The 25,769-nt window shown below is 42.7% G+C and overlaps 1 protein-coding gene across 5 annotated transcripts in view; it reads left to right on the top strand.

The window, feature by feature from the left end:
* Positions 1 to 332: 332 nt before the first annotated feature.
* The window catches only part of TRPM8 (transient receptor potential cation channel subfamily M member 8), an 80,769-nt gene continuing 55,332 nt past the window's right edge, over positions 333 to 25,769 (top strand). For all 5 annotated transcript variants that reach the window (XR_014221288.1, XR_014221289.1, XM_082228780.1 and 2 more), the window contains exon 1: positions 333 to 544. The gene's annotated coding sequence lies outside the window, so the exon portion shown is untranslated. The remainder of the gene's footprint in view (positions 545 to 25,769) is intronic.

Below are 25,769 nucleotides of genomic sequence, written 5' to 3'. Positions count from 1 at the left end.
GTGTTTTAATCCTTTTGTTTTAAATGTGATGCATTGCAATCTATTTGAGGCTGTTTCCACCACTGTTGTGAGTAAATAATTACTTAATATTATATAGATAGTTATGGTTGAGAACTAGGGTGGTGGACAAGTTTAAGTCCCTTAAATTTCAAAGGAAGCAGCTCCTCTCCCTCCCTCCCTGCCGGCCAGGGAGGAGGGAGGCTCCAACCGTGTTGCTTGGCTGTGTTGCTCACCCAGTAAGGAGTCTAAGAACGACTGGGGGGTGGAGCTTGCATGCCTTGTGTGTGGCTACTTAATGCAAGCTGAGGAGGGTTTTGAATGCTGGACGCCATTTTGTTGCACATGCTGCTGCAAACTTTGCAGTACAAAGCCAGGCCGGGGAGCCATCTTAAGTTGAGGCTGCATAGGCCTTGTGGTGCATGTGATTCAGATTCTATTCAGTTGAACCTCTGGTTACAAAGTTGGTTGGACAGTGTTCTTGAAGCTACCAGCATGAGTTTGACCAGCCTGCAGGAGGACAGGGAGACTGGAGTGCCTGGAACAGGTGAGGCAGCAAGTCCCTTATTTTCAAGGCTGCTGGTCCCTTATTTTCAAATCTGTAAGTTGACAGCTATGGGCAGAAGATTACAAAGAAACGTCAATTCTCTATACTTTTGCTTTGTTTTTAAGTTGGTCTTCTGTAGTGGAGAAGTGACTGCTGCCTCACAGGAAACAATTCAAATCTCCAGAATATAAGTGAAGCTGTGAGTGTCAGCCCAGAAACAAAAGGTAGCAGCAAAGACATGAGAACACGACCTTTTTAACTCAGGTCTTATTTCTTACTATATAACATTTTTGTAATGCTACAGTTTGCATGGTTGCCAGTAGGTGGCCCTGCAAACTGCAGCATAGCAGCAAGTGGAGCAAGCGAGCAAAGCACTGGCCTAGGCAGGCCTTCCTATATTCCCACCCCACCTGCTCCCTTGTTCACTTGCAGGCAGGCACAAGGGGGCAAGGGAAGCCCAGGGCTGAGTTAATGTGCCGTACTTGGCTGTGAGTCTTGTTCCCTGCCTAGCAACCCTTTCCTGCCTGGCCAGGGTGGGGGTGGGGTCGTGACTGACTCCAGCTACAAAAACTGAGACTCTTGGGTAGGGGTGCTGTTTGTGGGTGTGGGGTTGTTGCTGCTGGTTTTTTCTATATTTGTTTTAGATTTTGTTGTGATTTATGTGGAAATTATTCCGTTTGGTTGTGGATTTTTAAAATGTTTAATTTATTGTAAAAGTAGCAATAGTTATGTTGTAGTTATGTATTATTTTTCATATTGTAAGCTGCTTTGAGCATCATTTGAACTGTGGAAAGGTGGCATACAAATAAAACTTTGTGTGTGAGTGTGAATGGGCAGGTGCTCCAGCCCAGGCAAGCCTTTGCGTTCTTGCTTTGTTGTTTCAAAATGCACACTTCCTTCTGCCAGCAGTGGTGGTGTGAGGTGAAGGGGAGAAAGGCTTCCTCCTCTCTGTTGTGACGTGGGGTTTGTGATTTCAGCTCTCTTGCCATAATGTGCTGGAGACAGTTCTCTAGTAACACTTCTTTATTAAAGCAAACAAGACTGAAGACTGAGGAGGGGAAAGCTACATTTATAGGGACAGGGAACTAGCAAGAAAGGATACATTTTGGAGGGAACAATATCAGGCAATCACAGTCCTGCCTTTTGGAGGAAACCAATAAGACAGACGCGGGACGCGGGTGGCGCTGTGGGTAAAAGCCTCAGCGCCTAGGGCTTGCCGATCGAAAGGTTGGCGGTTCGAATCCCCGCGGCGGGGTGCGCTCCCGTTGTTCGGTCCCAGCGCCTGCCAACCTAGCAGTTCGAAAGCACCCTTGGGTGCAAGTAGATAAATAGGGACCGCTTACTAGCGGGAAGGTAAACGGCGTTTCCGTGTGCGGCTCTGGCTCGCCAGAGCAGCGATGTCACGCTGGCCACGTGACCCGGAAGTGTCTCCGGACAGCGCTGGCCCCCGGCCTCTTGAGTGAGATGGGCGCACAACCCCAGAGTCTGTCAAGACTGGCCCGTTCGGGCAGGGGTACCTTTACCTTTACCTTTAATAAGACAGAGGATCCAAATACAGCAGCTTAAATGAACCAATAGTAGCTGTACCCTTTGAAACCAAAAGGCAGTTACTTTACCCTAATGCAAATACAGACAGATATAAAATCCTTTGACTCAATACACAACACTCTCCACCCGCTTTACTCTGGGACTGGCAGCAGCAGTTGACAGAGAGGTTGTAGGAGGGGGGTAAACTGTTGAGGGAGAGGGGAGTCTGTGGCAAACTGCGAGAGCCTGCGGGGTGTGTGTGTGTATGTGTTGAAGGTGCTGTGAGGAAATGAGGGCTTGGAAGAGCTGTGTGAGTATCGAGTGTAACAACAACAACAACAACAACAACAACAACAACAACAACAACAACAACAACTTTATTATTTATACCCCGCCCAACTGGCTGGGTTTCCCCAGCCACTCTGGGCAGCTTAAAGGTAAAGGGACCCCTGACCGTTAGGTCCAGTCGTGGCCGACTCTGGGGTTGCGGCGCTCATCTTGCTTTATTGGCTGAGGGAGCCGGCATACAGCTTCCGGGTCATGTGGCCAGCATGACTAAGCAGCTGCTGGTGAACCAGAGCAGCGCACGAAAACGCCTGAACAGATTCATTAGTCATAAATAATATACAGCTTGTGATAGCATGAGAGGGTCTTTCCCAGACATGTCAGATCTAATCATTTCTTACCATGGAAAGGCTTCCTTAATCCTTGGCAATCAGTCTTACTCATTTCCTTTGAACATACACAGTCTGTCCTCCCTTGAGCTGCAAAGTCTATTCTGTGCTTATAAGGTAAAGGTAAAGGGACCCCTGACCATTAGGTCCAGTCGCGAACAACTCTGGGGTTGCAGCGCTCATCTCGCTTTATTGGCCGAGGGAGCCGGTGTACAGCTTCTGGGTTATGTGGCCAGCAGGACTAAGCAGCTGCTGGTGAACCAGAGCAGCCCACGGAAACGGCGTTTACCTTCCCGCCAGAGCAGTACCTATTTATCTACTTGCACTTGATGTGCTTTTGAACTGCTAGGTGGGCAGCTTACAGCACATATAAATCATAGTAGAATATCAAACATTTAAAACCTCCTGATACAGGGCTGCCTTCAGGTGTCTTCTAAAAGTTATGTAGTTCTTTATCTCCTTGGCAACTGTGTTCCACAAGGAGGGTGCCACTACCAAGAAGGCCCTCTGCCTGGTTCCCTGTAACTTTGCTTCTCACAGTGAGAGAACCAGCAGAAGACCCTCAGAGGAGGACCTCAGTGTGGAGGTGGAAACACTCCTTCATGTATACACTGAGGCTGTGTTGGCAAGGGTTGGAAGTAGATATGTTTGATTTTAAAAATTGTTCTGCTGATGCCAATGCAAATAGAGTCCACCATTATTATACCACCTATCCTGGTATTTAGGTTTTGTTTGTTTGCTTTTTAGGAAAATTACAGGGGAAGGGCTGTGAAATTAATTGTGGCAGCAGCACAATTACTGGTAATTAAGGACTGGAGGGTGAAGAGAATTGGGGAATGACTTAAGGGTTTCAGTGCTAAAGCACATGAAGATACCAGGTGGATCCATCAATGGAAAGCAGAAACAAGCAAAGTTTCTCAGAGGTTAGGTCTAGCCAGGCTTTCCTACCACGCAGTTACCAAATATACCGGTACTATAAAGGGTAGACTTTTGTTTATTTAACTAGAGCATTTACTCCCCCCCCCCCCCGCCAAAATGTTCCTGTGGACACTCCTGTGTGGAGCCAGTTTGCAATATTTGGAGCAGAATGAGCTGAAAGTTTATTTGGAGTTAGCTAGGCCTCTCCTTGGAGCAGGAACAGGCAAGCCACTCCAATATCCCCGCCAAGAAAACTCCATGGACAAAGACAAGCTGTGGAAGACAGGAGTGCCTGGCGTGCTCTGGTCCATGGAGTCACGAAGAGTCGAACACGACTAAATGACTAAACAACAACAGGCCTCTCCTCCTCCCAGAGGGGAGGGGTTGTGAGCAGGAGCAGTTTCCCGCTGGGGGCAGGGAGGGGTTCTCGGCTCCCTGCTCCTGATTGCTTCTGCTGCCGCGGCCAAGCCCTCCAGCCGACCAATAGGGCTGGCTGGTGGGCGGGGCTAGCCACATTTAAACAGCCGCGGCAGTGCTCAGCTCCTAGTCTGTTCCTGCTTTCTTCGGATCTCCCACCTTCCCTCCCTCTTAGGTCAGCTTCTTTTTGTGTATTGACCTTGCTATGGACTTTGGTTGGTTGCCTTGGTTGCCCAAGGGGCCTGGTAGGACTTTTTTTTAATATAATAATATTTATTAAAGTTTCATAAAAGGTAAAGGTAAAGGTACCCCTGCCCAAACGGGCCAGTCTTGACAGACTCTGGGGTTTGTGCGCCCATCTCACATTTATTGGCCGGGGGCCAGCGCTGTCCGGAGACACTTCCGGGTCACGTGGCCAGCGTGACAACGCTGCTCTGGCGAGCCAGAGCCGCACACGGAACGCCGTTTACCTTCCCGCTGGTAAGCGGTACCTATTTATCTACTTGCCCCCGGGGGTGCTTTCGAACTGCTAGGTTGGCAGGCGCTGGGACCGAGCAGCGGGAGCGCACCCCGCCGCGGGGATTCGAACCGCCGACCTTTCGATCGGCAAGCCCTAGGCGCTGAGGCTTTAGCCCACAAAAAGTTTCATAAGCAATCAATAACTTCAGAATTTAAACATAAAATACAAAAGCCAAGAAAAATAGCAAAAATAAAAAAGATACAAAACGAAATACATACAAAGTATGCAATAAAAAAGAGTTAACAAAATAAGAGAAAAAAGAAGAAGATAAAAAACACCAATAATCAAAACAGAAAAAAGATTAATATTTTCATATCTTGTATTTCCTTCACTAGTTTCTTGACCTCCTCACACCTCCCTTTTTGTATTCCAGTTCAGATGTTTAGTTCAGCAAATCCTTGCCCTTTATCATTTAACCTTACTCAGCGTCTTAACCTATAATAAATATATATTTTCCACCGTTTTCAATACGTATTTACATATTCTTATTAATCTTTTTACCAACACCGCTTATTTCCAATCCAACATCCCTTTAACATTCATTAATTTTACAGTATTTCTGTAGATAGTCCTTAAATTTTTTCCAATCTTCTTCCACCAACTCTTCTCCCTGGTCTCGGATTCTGCCAGTCATTTCTGCCAATTTCATGTAGTCTATCACCTTCATCTGCCATTCTTCCAAGGTGGGTAGATTTTGTGTCTTCCAATACTTTGCAATGAGTATTCTTGCTGCTGTTGTAGCATACATAAAAAAAGTTCTATCCTTCTTTAACACCAATTGGCCGACCATGCCCAGGAGAAAGGCCTCTGGTTTCTTCAGCTGGTAGGACTTTTTTATCCATTTGGCAAATTGGCACCAGGCTCTTGGTTTCTTCGCCTACCTCGTAGCAATTTGTCACAATTTTCTGGTATTGGCGGTTAGGCATTGGAATATGTGTGCTGTGTTGGAGGATTGGTTACGCACCATCATCTACCCCTCCTCTTTTGGGTATTCTGTTAAAGGAATCCGGCGGTCGTGGATCCTGTCCGATGCCCTGCTGGTGGCTAGGGCCATGGTAGGACCCCCGGTGACATCATGGGGGAGCTTCCAGTTGTATTTGCATCAACAAGCTCCTCCCATTGGTGGTTAACCCTGATATGACTCCCGGCTGTGCAGGGTGGAGTCTGGTATTGCTGTTTCATCCAATGCCTAAGCCTACTCACATGCTGTAACCAATCAACGTTGTGGCCTAACTTTGCCCATTAACCTAAAATAATGTGTCCCTGTGTCTTATTATACTCCTATGCAGGTGGTGGTTCCTCGACTCACAAAAACCAAATTGCAACCGTAGAGGTAGGGCAAGGCTGCAACAGCTGCTGTCTGAGAACCCGAGGATTTGCTGGCTGCTACAGGAGTGCCTTTTTGCATCTAGCCTGCTGAACTTGCATATTTGTAACAGAACTGATATTAACAAAGGTCCCATAAGTTGCTAGGGCTCTCTGAGCCAAACGAAAATGAAATCTGAAGTTCTGTGGGTAATGCCGAAAAGTATTGCACCAATAAAATCACAGCACACTTCCTTCTTAAAATGCCTTTTATGGTGTACTATTTCATCTTTAACTGGCAATCTCTTCTGCAGTTCCCAAAGATGCTATTGTAAATGGATAATGACAATTAGATATGTATCATGTTTCACATGTAATGGGAGGGATTTAAAAGGCTGGTGAATTGAAAAGGTGATATTACTAACAGAAGCTGACTGCTTCAAGTCCATTGTCCCACATGAGATGTAGAATAATGTTAACTAATACATTATTGTAGGCTTTATTAAACAAGGAAGATATGAAACCATCCACCAGTTCATTGTAGTAATTTTAAATTTTACTTTATATAAATAAGATTGTGGACCGTGTCAAGCCAATCTAAACATAAAATAATGTCTTTGTTATATTCCCAGTACAGCATCTGACTCCCAGAGGATTAATTTTACTAGGGAAGGAGGCTTTTTCATACAGTTGTTGCTATAGAGACAAACCCCTTGCTTAGCAATCATGTAAATAGTACACTCAAACCATCTTAATTAGTCAAGGACTTTAGTGGCAATATGTGAAAAGTACAAAAGCATTATTTAAAACCAAAGATACATTGGTTTATATAACTTGTATTAATTAAGTTGTCTTCAGTAACGCTTATAACAGGCAAGGCTGTATGGGTATTTTTAAAAAAAGGTGGGCCTGGGGAGGTTGGAAAATATGTCAAGCACAGAGGCAAGTTGGCCTCAGGCTCCAAGTCCTCAACTAGCACAACAGAGCAGAAAATCTTCCTACTGTGTAACTGGAACTGGAGCAGCACAGTCAGAGTGAGAGGCTAGGGACACTAGGAAGCTCTCTCATCCCCCTGTCTGCACTGTGGAGATGATCAGAGCTTTTTTGTGTGACAGTACTCACCAGAACAGAGTACAGGCACAGCTTTTCCATCAGCCCATTTTGTGCTGACACGAACAGTACTTTTATCAAGATATGAGTAGAAGAGTCGGTGGAAGAAGACTGGAAGAAATTTAAAGGCTATTTGCAGAAATACTGTAAAATTAATGAATGTTAAAATGATGTCAGAACGGAAAATAAGTGGTATTGGTAAAAAGATTATTAAGAATATGCAAATATGGATCGACAATGGTTGAAAATACATAGTTATAATAGGTTAAGATATTGAGTAAAGATAAATGATAGAGGACTTGCTGAAAGGACTTTTAAACAGGAATACAAACGGGGAGGTGTGAGGAGGTCAAGGAAATAAGGAAATCAGATTATTGAAAGATGGATTTTATTTTAAATCTCATTTTTTCTTTTTTTATGTAGCTATTATCTTCTCTTTCTTGTCTAGATATCTTTTCTATGTGATTGTTTTTTCTTTTTTCCTTTTTTTTCCTTTTTAGGTTGTTAAGTTTTTTTTAAATTTTTCTTATATTGTAAACTTATGATTTTTGTAAACCCTATTGTGTAAACCTATGTTTTGTGTAAACATATGTTTTATGTTAAACCTTAATAAATATTTTATAAAAATAAAATATATCAAGATATGAGTAACAGCACCTCATTTTTGAACCCAAGAAAGGTACTAGAGATGATAAAACTGACCTATCCCGCAGGGCTGCTTGTTTATTAATTCATTGGTATTTGTTTGTTTATATTTGCATCCACCCTTCATCTAAGACTTTCAGCTCAATTTTGGGCAAGAAATACTACTACTGCTACTACAGTACCTCGGGTTACAGACACTTCAGGTTACAGGCGCTTCAGGTTACAGACTCTGTTAACCCAGAAATAGTACCTCGTGTTAAGAACTTTGCTTCAGGATGAGAACAGAAATCGTGCTCCGGTGACGCGGCAGCAGCGGGAGGCCTCATTAGCTAAAGTGGTGTCTCAGGTTAAGAACAGTTTCAGGTTAAGAATAGACCTCCAGAACGAATTAAGTTCATAACCCGAGGTACCACTGTATTACTAATTTATTATTTATACCCCGCCCATCTGGCTGGGTTTCCCCAGTCATTCTGGGCGGCTTCCAACAAAATATTAAAAATACAGTAAAACATCAGACATTAAAAACTTCCCTAAACAGGGCTGCCTTCAGATGTCTTCTAAAAGTCAGATAGTTGTTTATTATTATTATTTTTGCAAAAATTTTATTAGTGTTTACAATATCAATGACAAACAGAAATATAAAACAAACAAAACATAAATCATAACCTTATTGAAAATAACAGTTATTTACTTTGTAAAATGACTTCCTCGTTTCCCCTTAGTTGAATTTCATTGCATATCCTTATATTGGTTTTCCAAATCCCAATTTTAATACCCTTTAAATTAAACATTAACATCTTTAAATCTTCTCCTTCTTGTATTAAACATATTATTTTATCAATTAACATAGATACAATCCTAAGCCCTTTAAGTATCTGGACGCTATTTCCAGTTATTTTAGCTCAACAAATTTAACTAAATAATCATTAAATTTCTTCCATTCTTCGTGGTGTCCCTCCTCCTTCTGGTCGCGGACTCTTCTGGTTAGATCAGCTAGCTCCATACAATCCATCATCTTCATCTGCCATTCTTCTACTGTTGGTAGTTCTTGGGTTTTCCACTTTTTAGCTAACAAAATACGAGCCGCAGTTGTGGCATACAAAAATAGATTAACATCTTTCTTGGGCAATTCCGAACCTGTTATTCCAAGAAGAAAGGCCTCTGGTTTCTTTATAAATGTATATTTCAACATTTTTTCCAAATCATTATAAATCTTTTCCCAGAAGTTTTTCACCTTGGAGCAGGTCCACCACATATGAAAAAATGTTCCTTCCTTTTCTTTACATTTCCAACATGTATTATCACAATTATGATACATCTTTGCTAATTTTACAGGGGTCAAATACCATCTATACATCATTTTCATAGTATTTTCCTTTAACAAAGTACATGCGGTGAACTTCACCCCTTTCTTCCACAATCTTTCCCAGTCCTCAAACATTATGTTATGTCCTAAATCTCTTGCCCAATCTATCATCACCGATTTAACTTGTTCATCTTTCGTATGCCAGTCCAGCAAAAGCTTGTACATTTTAGATAAGTTTTTACCTTCAGTATCTAACAACTCCATCTCCAGCTTAGATTTTTCCAAGGCAAAACCATTTTTCTTATCCGGTTTATACAATTTGTTAATCTGGTGGTAATGTAGCCAATTTAGCTTATCTTTAATTGAGATAGTTGTTTATTATTACTACAGGTGCAGTTAAGGACTGATCCCAAATGACAGCTGCATTCTGCACCAACACTATGGAAGAGGCCACTGCGCCTCTCAGGGCCCAGGCATCTCTTTTCAGGGCCCAGTACAAACTTGCAAAATGGGTCTGCTCCCACCTACACACTGCAACCCCCTCCCATAGGTTGGAAAGAAAAGGTTGCATTTAAAGTCTAAAATTACCTTTCTGATATTTCTGAAATTATGCCACAGCCCATGCTAGGGCATCTTTCTCTTAGCATGCCTCCAAATGCCTCACCATTTATTTTTTCCCGAAGAAGCATTCCACAAACCTTGCAAATGATTTTGTAACTTTCAGGTAGGTCCCACTGAATGTATTCATATTCTCGAACATTTTCCAAGAAGAAGAAGAAGAAGAGTTTGGATTTGATATCCCGCCTTTCACTCCCCTTCAGGAGTCTCAAAGTGGCTAACATTCTCCTTTCCCTTCCTCCCCCACAACAAACACTCTGCGAGGTGAGTGGGGCTGAGAGACTTCAGAGAAGTGTGACTGGCCCAAGGTCACCCAGCAGCTGCATGTGGCGGAGCGGAGACACGAACCTGGTTCCCCAGATTACGAGTCCACTGCTCTTAACCACTACACCACACTGGCCAGGTCCCCCCCCTCCACATGCACAATAACAACAACACTGCTTCCCTCTTGCCGCCCCCCCCTACAGAAGCCCTGCACACTTGGAAGTAAGCCTCATTGCTGAGTAGGATGGCATTCCCTCCTAAGCCTGTGGAGTCCATAGAGATAAAAAAGTGGTCACAGAGAGGGTAAAGTGTAGAGTGAAATGCAATTCGGGACATTGGGGACAAAGGTACAAATCCATGACAGCTCATGATTTTCTGTGATTGTCCCAGCCAAATTGGAGCACTTGGAGGGTATGTGTATTACCCTGTCAATGTTTAATAGTGGAGCAATGTGATGGCATCCAGAATTTTGGGTAGGGATGTAATTTATATGTGGATGACATCCATCTCTATCTCTCATTTCTGTCATCTGACTCTGGAGAGATAATTACAATTCAGATCAGGTGCCTGGAAGACATTTAAATGAATGAGGCTGAACAAACTTGGATAAAATCCTATGTACACTTACATTGAAGTAAGCCCCCCTGAGCATAGTGGGATTTATTTTTAGTAAACCTTCTCAGGATTGTGCTGTAAGAATGTAAACATCTCTGAAATGCTTCCTTCTTTCTTTCCCCCTGCCAGAGCTCAAGCTACCAGTGTGAATTTACTGAAACACAGTAAAAAAATTTCTGGGTTTGGAGTTTTTAATCATATGAGAAAGCAATAATATTTTAAGGATTTTTTTGGTATTGAAATGTTAAATCTTTTCACAGTCATTTTCTGTAAATGTAAATGTAAAAGGTAAAAGGTAAGTTTTTTGCTGTGTAGAATATCACCCCCTCAACACACCTACACTCAAAAGAATGGTGGTCTGTTGCTTCCTAATGGCTGTTTTGCATCACCTCAGTTCCACATGAGAAGATTATAATTCCCAAGTTGTTTTCTGAGTTTGCCTGAATTTTTCATTTTCTGCAGTTCAGGGTTTTCAACATTGTTTTTATTTAAATATTTTGCAAGACCAGGCTGGTAATGAGAATGTACAGCACAATAGACTGATTGTTTTTATAACAACAGCACATTGTATTCATTTCATTCCATGTGCAATAACAAAAGTACAGTAATCGCCTATCAGGCAATAAGATGGAAAAGCACAGAAAGAGAATAGCAAAACAAATGAGATTGCTGCTTTAACCATGTCTACTCAGATGTAAGCCTTACTGAACTAAGTGGGGCTTGCTCCCAGTTCTGTGACGTTAGGCTAGCAACCTGTTAACTGTAAAGGTAACAGTAGAACTAAGACTCACTACACCATTTTTGAAACTCATGTGGCTCAGCAGTATAAATAGATGTACTTTGTACTTGGCCAGCCTATTCCTGTCAACCAGGCCTCAGGAACATTAACAATGCAATTCTATGCAATTGTACTCAAATGCCAACTCCCAGGTAAACAAGTCTAGGATTACAGTTTAAATGCATTTCCTGGCTGACTGAACTTAATCATTGAAATGTCCCACACCCTCCTAGGAACATCACATGAGTTTGCCTTCCACAGAGTCAGATCATTGGTTCATCAAACTCAGTATTGTGCACACTGAGTAGCAGGATCTCTTCTGGGTTTCAGACGGGGGCATTCCTGGCTCCACCTGGAGATGCTGGCTGGGGATTGAACCTGAAACCTTCTGCATGCAAAGCGTGCTATACCACTGAACTAGTCTGTTGCCTCTGCAGCCTTTGCTTCCTTGTGGAATACCTAGGATCTTTTCATAGTCTAGCAACACCAATTTTGTCTGGGATGAGCAAGCATGGGAGAAAAACCTTTCCTGAGTTGGCAAAACCCTGAAGTGTCAACTTAGGAATGGAAATTCTTGAACTGTCCACGGTTGTTGGATTTGATCCACAAGAGAAGCATATATTGAAGCTTCACTGGTTAATCACCTTCATTTCATTTATGCATGCTACAACAGATAATCTGGCACTAAAACATTGAGTCTGTACTTCTTCCTCCATTTGGGACCCAAAAGTTTCTTCACAAGTGTAGACCTATGTAGGTTGTGTGCCAGCATTATTTCTATAAGGATAACATGGATGCATGAAATATTCTTTAAATTAGTTTCAAAGTATATTCTTTAGGTAGTATATTTCACTAAAAGCTGAAAGGATCCCAGACCTCCGAGTAGGTAGTCTCCTTTATCATGTTCTTTCCATATAACACCGGTCTTGAAAGACCTGCATTGGCTCCCAGTACGTTTCCGAGCACAATTCAAAGTGTTGGTGCTGACCTTTAAAGCCCTAAACGGCCTCGGTCCAGTATACCTGAAGGAGCGTCTCCACCCCCATCATTCTGCCCGGACGCTGAGGTCCAGCGCCGAGGGCCTTCTGGCGGTTCCCTCACTGCGAGAAGCAAAGCTACAGGGAACCAGGCAGAGGGCCTTCTCGGTAGTGGCGCCCGCCCTGTGGAACACCCTTCCAGCAGATGTCAAAGCGATAAACAACTACCTGACATTCAGGAGACATCTTAAGGCAGCCCTGTTCAGGGAAGTTTTTAACGTGTGATATTTTATTGTATTTTTGGTTTTTATGGAAGCCGCCCAGAGTGGCTGGGGGGGCCCAGCCAGATGGGCGGGGTATAAATAATAAATTATTATTATTATTATTATTATTATTATTATTATTATTATTGATAAAATGATGGTGTTGTACAGACCCTCCAAGTGTCCCTATTTTCCAGAGACATCCATGATTTAGAGAAGCCGTCCTGGTTTCTGATTTGATCCCGGAATGTCCCGCTTTTCCTTAGGACGTCCCTATTTTCATTAGAGAAATGTTGGAGGGTATGGAGTCATTCAGCTCCCAAGCTGTCTGAAGGCAATTCTGTATAGAGAAGATTTTTTTTAATGTTTAATGTTTTGTTATGTTTTTATATATGTTGGAAGCTGCGGCAACCCAGTAGGATGTGTGGGGTATAAATAGTAAAAATATCATTATGGAGTGGGACGTCCCTATTTTAATCAGATAAATTTTGGAGGGTATGCATTGTAGATACAAATGGAATGGGAAGTTAAGTTTTAAAAATATGACTCCTGTTTAAACCCCTGAAAAAGACCTGCCATTTTGCTTTCCTCCATGTTTGAATGTTTAAGAACTCTTGCTGGTTGTAAACACCCATCGTAGAAGTAATATGCCAGGATTCAGAAGGGTGTTCCACTTGAACCACTTCATCAGCTCCTCACTTCCTTGACCATGTGCTAGGTTACTAAATACTACCTCTAGTAGTAGTAGTAGTAGTAGTAGTAGTAATAATAATAATAATAATAATTTATTTATACCCCACCCATCTGGTTAGGCCTCCTCAGCCACCCTGCGCAGCTCCCAACAGAATACTAACAATAATATTAAAAGCAAAAAAAATATAAAAATAAAAATAAAAAACTTCCCTGAACTGAGGGCTGCCTTCAGATGTCTTCTAAAAGCCCGATAGTTGTTTATTTCCTTTACACCTGATGGGAGGGCATTCCACAGGACGGGTGCCACTACTGAAAAGGCCCTCTGCCTGGCTCCCTGTAACTTGGCTTCTCGCAATGAGGGAACCGCCAGAAGGCCTCCAGTGCTGGACCTCAGTGTCTGGGCAGAATGATGGGGGTGGAGACGCTCCTTCAGGTATACTGGGCTGAGGCTGTTTAGGACTTTAAAGGTCAGCACCAACACTTTGAATTGTGCTTGGAAACGTACTGGGAGCCAATGTAGGTCTTTCAAGACTGGTGTTATGTGGTCTCGACGGCCGCTTCCAGTCACCAGTCTGGCAGCTGCATTCTGGATTAGTTGTAGTGTCCGGGTCACCTTCAAAGGTAGCCCCACATAGAACACATTGCAGTATCTAAGTGGGAATTAACCAGAGCATGCACAACTATAGCGAGACAGTCCACAGACGGGTAGGGTCTTAGCCTGCGTACCAGATGAAGCTGGTAGACAGCTGCCCTGGACACAGAATTGACCTGCACCTCCATGGGCAGCTGTGAGTCCAAAATGATTCCCAGGCCTTGCACCATTCAGGACCAGTGAGTCCCCCATACCCACCTGCCCCCTGCCCCCCAAAAGCAGTGCTTCTGCCTTGTCAGGATTCAACCTCAATCTGTTAGCCGCCATCCATCCTCCAACTGCCTCCAGTCATGACATTCACTGGTTCTGATTTGAAGGAGAGGTAGAGCTGGGTATCATCCACATACTGATGAATACCCAGCCCAAACCCTCTGATGATCTCTCCCAGCGGCTTCATATAGATTTCAAAAAGCATGGGGGAGAGGACGGAGCACTGAGGCACCCCACAAGTGAGAGCCCAGGGGTCTGAACTCTCACCCCCCAACACCACTTTCTGGACACGGCCCAGGAGGAAGGAGCGGAACCACTGTATAACAGTGCCCCCAGCTCCCAGCTCCTCTAGACGGTCCAGAAGGATGTCATGGTTGATGGTATCAAAGATAGTAGACTATCTTTATGATTCCATACAGCCATATAGCACAGTTCAGTGCTGAGTTCAAGTACAAGTTTACTTACCTGCAACGTCTTCAATGAAAAATGCTGCAACCAATTTCCCATTGTCTTTGGATGGTCACTTGTTTTCTAATTCAAAAGCACATGTTGCAAGGACAGAACTTTTTTTATGTATGCTACAGCAGCAGCAAGAATCCTCATTGCAAAACATTGGAAGACACAAGACTTACCCACCTTGGAAGACTGGCAGATGCAACTAATGGACTACATGGAGATGGCGGAAATGACTGGCAGAATCCGAGACCAGGGAGAAGAGTTGGTGGAAAAAATTGGAGGAAATTTAAAACTTATTTGCAGAAATATTGTAAAATTTTTGAATGCTGATGACATTGAAATGAATTGCAGGGGCTCTAGCAACAGGGCAAAATGTAAGATTGGATTAATAATAGATAAACTAATAGGATATGAATTTGCTGAACTAATTATTAAAAGGGATACAAGAACGGGAGACGTGAGGAAGTCAGGAAAATAAGTTAACTAAAGATGAAATTAAGAAAGAGGGAATTTTTGTTGTTTATGTGTGCTTTTCTTTCCCCCTCTTTTTTGTGTTTAAAGTGTGTATTTTTGTATTTTGTAACTTTGTATTTTCTCTGTCTTTGTATTTTTCTGAACTTTTTCATTGTTAAAACTTAATAAAATATTGATTAAAAAAAACAAAAGCACATGTTGCAAAGTGGTCATTTGAAAGTGACTTGGACATTTAAACAAATACTTCCCAATGCAAGGTTTGTTTGTGTTGGCAGTTTGGGTACATGGGCCCTCATGATTTCAGTACAGTTTTTAAGTTGCAACATCTGTGTATATCATCTGGTTGTTCCAGGTAAAGATGAAAAGTAGGTTACTGACATCCATCTGACCAGTTGGTGGCAGTATTTCCTTGCACTTGGATGGTGACTCCTTCTAGATGACAGAAGGTGGGCTGTTGCATCCTTTTATTCTCCATGATAGTTTAAGTTGTTCGCTCATTTGCTGGAGATTAAATCTTCAGCTTTTGACACAGATGTTGAATACCCAAGGAATTTTTATGAAATATTTGTCATCCTTTTGCACACTTCTCTGATTTGGGTAATACTGGAGAGGATTGGCCATCACAGAGGTTGATGTCCACTAGGTCTTGTTTTGCACAAATGGAGGTGTCACCTGGACTCCTTCAGTGCAAGAATCATAAAATCATAGAATCCTAGAGTTGGAAGAGACCACAAGGGCCATCGAGTCCAACCCCCTGCCAAGAAGGAAACACCATCAGAGCACTCCTGACATATGGTTGTCAAGCCTCTGCTTAAAGACCTCCAAAGTAGGAGACTCCACCACACTCCTTGGCAGCAAATTCCACTGTCGAACAGCTCTTACTGTCAGGAAGTTCTTCCTAATGTTTAGGTGGAATCTTCTTTCTTGTAGTTTGGATCCATTGCTCCGTGTCCGCTTCTCTGGAGCAGCAGAAAACAACCTTTCTCCCTCCTCTATGTGACATCCTTTTATATATTTGAACACGGCTATCATATCACCCCTTAACCTCCTCTTCTCCAGGCTAAACAAGCAGCTCAAAGTGATATCTAGGGCAGTCCTAAACCTGGCACTTTCGTGCCCACATTATGGAAGCTTAATTGAGGGGCGTAATTGCAAATGCAGCAATATAGCTTTTAGGGATGTAGAAATAAATTGAATAGGGTCACTTGGAAAAGTGAGCACCCCTGTCAGGCAGAGCCTGCTTGGCTGAAAGTTGTGCCTGCCTTTGCTTATTACACCGCTCCACCCCAGGGGCCCTGAAATTTACCTGATTGCTGCCTTGCAGGGGATTGGACTAGGTGATCATCATGATCCCTTCTAACTCTACAATTCTATGAAAAAGGAAGGACACTGAAGCAGGATTCAACCTCAATCTCTTAGCCACCATCCATCCTCCAACCGCTTCCAGGCACTCACACAAGACCTTCACCACCTTCACTGGTTCTGATTTGAAAGAGAGGAAGAGCTGGGTATCATCCACATACTGATGAACACCCAGTCCATACTCCTGGTGATCTCTCCCCGTGGCTTCATATAGATGTTAAAAAGCATGGGGGAGAGGATGAAACCCTGAGGCACCCTACAAGTGAGAGCCCAGGGGTCTGAACACTCTTCCCCCACCACCACTTTCTGGACACAGCCCAGGAGGAGGGAGCGGAACCACTGCATAAAGGTTGACATAATTTAAATGTGACATAAGCTTCTCCATCATGAACCTTGTTTGACCTTGGTGCAAGCCTGATACCATCCTCATCTCAAAATGTGTCCTGAAGGCTTTCAAGAAATACATCAAAGGTCCTTGTAAAGGTCAACACAAGCAAATTTAGTTGCCAGGTATAATCTATTCAAATTCCTGAATGAGGGGCATCCAGAGAATGGTGAGACAGAGAGCAGACAATTCAGTCACAGCCCACTAGGATGACTTTCTTTAAAATGGGCAGGAACTCTGGGAGAAAGACAGGAATTGCTCATCTCAAGCTCCTGCCCCCTTCCCTACTAGAAGTATTATTAAAACCTCAGATATTTGAGTAGTCAGTTGACTCTGCTAGCTCCAATAGAACTTGCCCAGTGCTCTCAAGGACCAACATACATGAACTGAAGGACAGGTATATTCTTCCCTAACCATTTCTGCCTTGCTATTTAGTGCAGGTTTCTGTGGCAAAATCGCCATACTCACTTTTCTACAAACTTTTTTGAAAATAGGTATTTCTGTTATTCTTTTGATCAACATGTGTATGTATTATGTGAGATGCTGCCTCTTAAATTGTAATTTTGCTGTCTGAAGCAGCATTTTGATATACAGTGAAACCTCAGTTGTTGAATGTAAACCATTCTGGAAGGCTGTTTGACTTCCGAAATGTTCGAAAACCAAGGCGCGGCTTCCGATTGGTTGCAAGAGCTTCTTGCACTCAAGCAAAAGCTGCGTTGGACATTCAGGTTCCAAGAAACTTTTGAAAACCGGAGCATTTACTTCCAGGTTTTCGGTGTTCGGGAGCCGAAACGTTTGGAAACGGAGCCATTCAAGAACCGAGGTTTGACTGTATTCTGTCACTTCTACTTCATATAGTAAAGCAAACTTTATTTATTCATTTGGTGTGAGAACTTATAGGCATAAGGTTAAGGGTAAACATGTATTTATAACAAATGCACTTCATAACTCCAGGAAAAGATTCTAAACCTCTCGTTGGTGTGTTCTTGGACACCTCCTTGGGTTCATGATCCAAACTATAACACTTGTGTGCATGGAAGGCCTCTCTTCACCTCTTGGCCCTGCATTTGGAGCGACGACTCCTCTGCCGCTTTGCTGAGCGCCTCCTTTGAAGGGGCCGACCGAACCTGCACAGAACTAAAAACATGTGAGGAGCTTGGCTGGAAAGAAGTCCCCCCCCCATGCTGTGTAACTTGAGGCCCTGAACTCCCAGACCCCGGGGGTGCCGACTGTGAACAAGGCAGCCCGGGCCAGAAGCCCTGCTGAACCATGGCATCCATACTCCTAGGACAACCCCTAGGGACAGCTGGCACTGGGATCCTGGAAGGCTAAAACTGGGAGAGCAAGGCCCCAGAAGGATCATCAGCCTCCCTTCGCTCACATCTGAAGGACCATGGGCCTCAAAAACAGTGGAAGACGTGGAGGGGCCAGGCTGAGAATCAGGCTGCCTCCCAAACTGCTGAGCCAAGGACTCAAGCTCCATATTAAACCTTGTCATGGCAGCAGGATGAATTTATTTGATCCCATCTATCTACCTCAGGCTATGCTCTATCTTTGTCACCAAACTCTGAGTATAAATTGCACACTGTATTAATTGATATTGTTTTTAACATTAGTGACCATATGATGATTTTAGCTTATGAATTTTATCGTTTAATGTTTTTATTTGTACATTGGGGTACTTTTATAGCTTTGTTTAGAGTATGTAATGTTTTAATAATATAAATGTTTTAAGTCTTTTTTTACTAATTCAGTATATTTTCTTTTAATTGTCAAATAATTCTGTGTACATTGTGGCAGCCTTTGGCTATGTGCAATAAAACTGACTGAGTAAAGCGAAAGCAGCAGGGTCTGAACCAATATCAGCCATGATTTCACCCAAGCGATCCAGCGTAAGCTGAGGAACTGCAGGTGCAGTGACTGAGACGGGCCTCTAATCACCTTTTTTGAAGGGAGATCAGGACTAGGATTCCTCTTAATAGGCATCTCGATCCCTTCTTTACTACGCCGGGGGAGTACTAAACAAAGACGCAATAATAAAGAGCACTCAGGCAATCAAAATGGCGCTCCCGCCAAAACAAAATGGTGCTCCTGCCAAACTAGCTGGGGCTAAAATGGCGACTGGGCCAAGGGGGGCGGGGTTTCGCAGCCCTGGGAAAATTCCCCACCAGCCTTTATGCAAAACGGGCAATGAAACTCACCGATCCAACAGAGAGGGAATTCTCAAACAATACAAAAGCGATCGGCTGAACAGAACAATCCACCAATGAAACTCATAAATCGCCCCAACACTGCATAAATTCAAAGCGCTTGAAGCTGCAGCTGCAGCTGAATCCGAGACTAAAAGTCGCCACACAAGAAATCATCAAGACAATCGGTCGAAGGTAATTCACTCTCTCTTGGCTGCACAGAGGACACGCTGCTAGCTTGTTCCGAATCCACGCACCGAAAGAGGAAGCTCTGGGTCATGTGCATGGGTGTATATAGGTCCCTCGATCCATTTGGACTGCGCCCACTGGTCAGATTGAACCCAACATCGAGGGACATACCAATCGGGTGTTGTGGCTGACCAGTCCTACCCACCCACAACAGAGGAGATCGGTCTCCAGGTCTCACTGCAACACGTGCCCTCTTTTAGGGAGGACACGATTTGATAGACCTATAAATATACCATTCTAAATTCCTTCCTGATCAAACCCAAAGAGTGCTCAATAGCAGTTCCTCATCACCCTGGGAAAAAGTGACAAGTGGGGTGCCAGGGGCTTTTGCCCTGGACCCGTTGATGTTCAACATCTTTATAAACAACATGAATGAAGGAATTGAAGGAATGCTAATCAAATTTTCAGGGGGGCAGGCAGACGCCAATGCTGCAGAAGACAGAATATGGATTCAAAATGGCCTTAGCAGATTGGAGAACTGGGTCCAAAATAACAAAATGAATTTCAATAGGGACAATAGGAACAGGTTCTACACTTAGGCAGGAAGAACCAAATGAACAAATATAAGATGGGGGATCACCTGGCGTGCATGTACATGTGAAAAGGATCTGGGGGTCTTAGCAGACCACAAGCTTAACATGAGTCAGCAGTGTGATGTAGCAGTAAAAAAAAAAAAAGCTTACACTATTTTAGGCTGCAACAACAGAAATATAGTGTCCAAATCAAGGGAAGGAATCACACCACTCTATTTTGCCCTGGTCAGATCACACCTGGAATACTGTGTCCAGTTCTGGGAGCCAAATTTTTAGAATGATATTGACAAGCAGAATGTGTGCAGAGGAGGGCAATCAAGATGATCAAGGGTCTTATCTTTGAGGGAGCTGAGTATGTTTAACCTGGAGAAGAGGAGTTTGAGTGGAGATAGGATAGCCATCCTTTAATTTCTAAAGGGCTGTGCCATTGAGGATGGGACCAAGCTTGTTTTCTCCTGCTCTGGAGAGTAGGACCAGAACCAATGGCTTCAAGCATTGGAAGACTCAAGATCTACCCACTCTGGAAGAATGGCAGATGAAGGTGATTGACTACATGGGACTGGCTGAAATGACTGGCAGAATCCGTGACCAGGGGAAAGAGACGGTAGATGAAGATTGGAAGAAATTCAAAATTTATCTTAAGAAGTATTGTAAAATTAATGAATGTTAAAATGTTGAGGTTTTAGAAAAAGAGGGATTACAGCTTTAAAAGATTAAGTAAAAGAAAAGAATAAGGGAAAATCTGATAAAACCAAGGGGTAGGATTTGCTGAAATAGGTTCGGAAATTGGGATGTAGAAAGGGGAGGTATGGGGAAGTCGGCAAAGTAAGTTTAAGAAAAAAAGGGTATGAAATTATACACGTTTGTTTGTGTGTTTGTTTGTTTGTTTGTTTTGTGTATTGTTTGTGTTTAGAAAAACTGTGAAAAACCAATAAAATTTTATTTTAAAAAAAGAACCAATGGCTTCAAGGAGATTCCAACTAAACATTAGCAAGAATTTTCTGACAGTAATAACTGTTCAACAGTGGAACAGACTTCCTTGGAACATGGTGGATTCTCCTTCCTTGGAGGTTTTTAAGCAGAGGTTAGATGGCCATCTGTCAGGAATGTTTTAGCTGAGATTTCTGCATTGCTGGGGGTTGGACTAGATGGCCCTTGGGGTCCCTTCCAGCTCTACATTTCTATGATTCTATAAAGAACTGAGAAAGTTATTGATGGCTTGGGAGAATGGTGCTATGTGATTAAAGTAGCAAAGGAAGGCAGACAGCAGGGTGGAGAAAGGCTTATTGAATATTTTGCAGTCATTTGTATTTGACCTCAAAGGTCCAAAACTTATTTTTAGGTTTCTAATCACCTTTCAAGTGATGGAAAATTGCTGGCCTTATGTTTCTGCATTGCTGTGTTGTAGCACAAGCACTTTTCCAAAGGTGATTGGACTCATTTTTAATGTGTGATAATGGAGAGCCAATTTAGAAAATCAATATGAAATGGCATGCTAAAAAAAGAGGGTTGGTAGGCAATGTGGTATTATTTGTTTACCATAAATCCACATTGAAAGTTGAGAAACATTCTTCTCAAATCGTGTCTCATCAGTGTTGTGACCCAGTGGAACATGTACACACACGTACCACTTCCTGATCTGAGACAAAATATCTTGTACCTGAAGCATTTTGGTGGTGAATTTCTGCTTCTACTATTAGAAAGTTCTTCCTTATTTTTGATGTCAGTGAATTTTTTCTTGGTTCCAACCCCCCCCCCCCGAGAAATCCCAGTATATGAAATGAATAAATGACACCATTTGGAATATTTTAATATAGTCAACTTTCTTAACCCTTAATCTAGGCTTTTCTCACTGAGTTTCCCTTTAAAACCTTTTGCCTCTGTTTTGAACTGAGATGTTCACCACTGAATCCAGAGAAGGTTGTTGAATAATAATAATAATAATAATAATAATAATAATAATAATTCGTTATTTATATCCCACCCATCTGGTTGGGTTTCCCTAGTCACTCTGGGCAGCTTCCAAAAAAAGATTAAAAGTACATTAAAACATCAGTCATTAAAAACTTCCCTAAACAGGGCTGCCTTCAGTTGTCTTCTAAAAGTCAGATAGTTGTTTATTTCCTTGACATCTGATGGGAGGGTGTTCCACAGGGCAGGCGCCACTACCGAGAAGGCCCTCTGCCTGGTTCCCTGTAATTTCGCTTCTTGCTGTGAGGGAACTGCCAGAAGGCCCTCAGCGCTGGACCTCAATGTCCAGGCTGAACGATGGGGGTGGAGACGCTCCTTCAGGTATACTGGGCTGAGGCCATTTAGGGCTTTCAAGGTCAGCACCAACACTGCTGAGGTACTACGTGTCTGATCTCGGAAACAAGATTACTACAATTCAGAATTGTGTTGTGTCTTTCCCCACCACTCAATATCATAGCTGAGGGCATTCTTCATACTAAAAGCCCGCAGCAGAGCCATAATGTGCATATTATATTTTTGTGTGTTTTTATATTGTAAACTGCCCTGTGATCCTCAGGTGAAGGGTGGCATAGAAATTTAATAATTACAATAAATAAATAAATAAATAAATAAATAAATGGTGAGTCGAGGCAGCTGCCCACCAGCGGAAAATCAGAGCCAACAGTGGTGGAGGCTTCTTGCAAGATCTTGTGCACTCTGTGAGTTCTTGTCGTCGCTGCCATTGTGGCTGCCACTTTGTGGGTGCGGCCACACAACTCAAGTAAGGGAAGCTTGGGGTGGGGGGTGGGGGACAGTATTTTCCTATTTTACGTTAGGCGGTGAAACGGGATGTGCAGCAGCGTAGCCTGCAGAAACATCAGCCTTCAATAACCCAAGCTTCACCAGGAAATTATCTGTCCATGAGAAATGAGTCAAGGCATATTCCTCACCCACATTTCTCTCTCTTTATGCACTATAGAGAACACCAAGCCTACTGTATGAACAGCAGCGTGTTGTGATATGTATTTGGAAGAGGCACACAATGGTTATGGCAATTGGGAGCTCCTGAGCTGCACCTGATAAGGCGGCCTCATCAGGGTTGTGGAAGTCCATTGAGGGCAACATCATTAATGTCTACTAATAATGAATGATGAGTACATAGAGGTTCCAGGTTGAGAGGCAATATGCTACTGAGGAGAAGTTGTTTAGCAGCAGCATGGACAGCTGCAGCAGCAGATGTTATTTATGACTGCCCTCCTGTCTTGCTCATGGGCTTCCTGTAGGCATTGGTGGGTCAATGTGGGAAACAGGATGTGGACTAGGTGGACCATTAGTCTGAGCCATGGCCACTTTTTATATTTAACAATGACAACAAATAAACTACATTGTTTTCTTCACATTATGTAACAGAAAAAAACTAAGTAAAAATTAAATCTAATGAGAAGAGCTCTACTGGCTTGGACCAAAACCCTAACCACAGACCCTACGAGTACCCCCATTTTACAGGGACAGTCCTAGATTTACAGAAGCCATCCTGGCTTCTGATTTCACGCTTTTCCTTAGGACATTCCTATTTTCATCAGAGAAATAATAGACTCATAGAATCAGATGTTGGAGGGTATGGGGTTATCCAACCCCCAAGCTGGCTGAAGGGAAGTTTTTATACATGTGGAAGCCGCTCAGAGTGGTTTGGGCAACCCAGTCAGATGGGCGGAGTATAAATAGTAAAATAATAATAATAATAATAATAATAATAATAATAATAATAATAATAATAATAATAATGCCATCCCTATTTCATCAGAGAAATGTTGGTGGGCATGTAACCAGTCTCACATCCTATTTCCCTGGTGGACAGCCAGATGACCATTGGAAGTTCATGAGTAGCACATGAAGACATTTATCTAATCCCATTTGAAGGCTGCCTAAATTGGTTACCATCAGCACATGAGGTACGGTAATTCCACAGTTTAACTATGTGATGTGTGAAGCGGTGTCTCAGTTTGTCTCTCCCACCACTCGGCTCCACTGGATACCCCCAGGGTCCACTGTAAGCATCTATCAAGATTTTTTTTTTAAAAGTTACAACTTTTAAAAGTTGCATTGAGACGTGATAATTTAGCTTTTCTAAGCATTTTGAGATATTAATCATTCATCAGATCAATCCAATTCCAATTTAGAGTTCTTACTATTGTACTGTAAAAATCTATCAAGGTGTTTCATCCTTTTACAATATTTATTTCTCTCACCCTAACAGAATACATCAGCTTAATATCCAAGACCATCTCCTGACTTCCCACTTAATAACCAATGGCGCCTCTGTTCTTTTACTGGGCTGTGAGGACCCTTGCCACCATGAATAATAATATATTCACTCCGTTTCTTGTTCTTCACACCAAGCTTGAGAGTACCTCAGTCAATTGAGTCAAAACTACTCCCTGTCCTATCCCTAGTTTCCAGCACCAAGTGTCCCCATGGGTCAAAGGGCACATAGGTTGCCCGGCAAAGGGAATGGAATCCTTTTTGGAATCCCTGCTTCCCTGTATGTCTTCTCTCCACGCCCCCCCCTTAAAATAATTTTTATTGATTTTCTTTTCTCATAACAAATATCCAATATCATTTTCCAATTTCCCCCCTCCCTGTGACTTCCCCCAACTTTCATTTCTGGTTTATTACATCAAATGTTACATTCTGCTGTCTGTACATAATACTATGTAATCACCTCTTACATTTCTTGTTCTCTGTAAATAAAATTGCAAATGTTTATTTAAATCCTGCCAACGAGTCCATTTTTTTGTTGTTTCTGCAAATACTGTAAGTTGTAAAAGGTTTCCTTTCTTTTCCAAAGTCACTATTGTCCTTTTCACACAGTTTATCCGTTAACTTTGCTAACTCTGCATAGTTCATCAGCTTTTCTTGCCATTTTTTTTTTGATGGTATTTCTCCAGTCTTCCAATTTTGTGCTATTGAAATTCTTGCTGCTGTTGTAGTATACAGTTTTCAGGCAAAATTTCTACGATCTCTGCTGCAGGTACCCAATTGCGTCCCCAACTACGTACTCCTGCTAGAAGCTGGTGAATGCCCAATGTCAACTAAAGCGTAGTGGGCTGCCCTAAAACATCGGCTCAGGATTTCAGTGTTTGATCTAGGGAAGGGTTTGTACCAACACCTGACCAATGAGGAATTTGTCAGCAAATGGCAGAAAACCATGGCTAAAAAAGCCACCTCTATTGGTCTGTCACCCCCCCCAACTGTATTACCTGGGTTATGAAGGCGCCCAAAAGATGTTAAAGCAAAGATTGTGGGATAATGCACACAGTGACTTGCGATCTCGATCACACGCAGTCTGTAGTCCGCTGGCAGTAGGAGTACAATATGGGTATGTCTTTAAGTTAACATCTTACGTTAAAAACCTGACAGTACCAAACTATCGAAGGCTTTTCACCAAAGCCAGACTAAACGTCTTTCCTTCTGCAGTGTTGGATGGCAGGTTGAGAGGAGTTCCCTACCAGGACAGACTTTGCTCGTGTGCTCAAGACATCGATTCCATAAAACATATTTTGTTGCATTGTACAAAATATGAGCAAGCCAGGGCTGAACTGATACTACCCTTGCTGGTACCTTTCCCAGGAAAATCAGAGGCTCACTATGTCAGGTTCCTATTGGAAGACTGGACAAATGCTAGAACATTAGCAGTGGCAAAGTTTCTGTCGGTGGTTGCAAGAACAAATGATCCCTATATTCTGAACAATATGCTTGTTTAACCTGGAGGTAGGCTGTATGAATTGTGTATTGCTTTGTAATGATTTGTTGGGTCTCTGGACCGTAATAAAGATTGATGATGTTGACATAAATAATGTCCAATTTTCTTTCGGAAATTCTTGTCCTAAAATACCCAACAGAAAGGCTTCTGATGTTTTTTTAAAACAAAGGTTATTTTAAACATTTTTTTCAGTTCATTGTATATCATTTCCCAATTCTTTTTTTATGATCTTGCAATCCCACCACATATGGTAAAATGTACCTTCCCCGTCTTTACATCTCTGCATGCCTTCTTGTTGTTGATGCTGCATTTTTTTGGCCAGAAGCAGGGCGCCACCTCATCTCACCTGGTCTCCACGCTGCAGCAGTCTGA

Source organism: Podarcis vaucheri, assembly GCF_965113315.1.
Source record: "Podarcis vaucheri genome assembly, chromosome: 1".
NCBI classification, from domain to species: Eukaryota; Metazoa; Chordata; class Lepidosauria; order Squamata; family Lacertidae; genus Podarcis; species Podarcis vaucheri.
The sequence above is the reverse complement of the archived record's forward strand: the minus strand, read 5'-3'. Positions and strand labels throughout refer to the sequence as shown.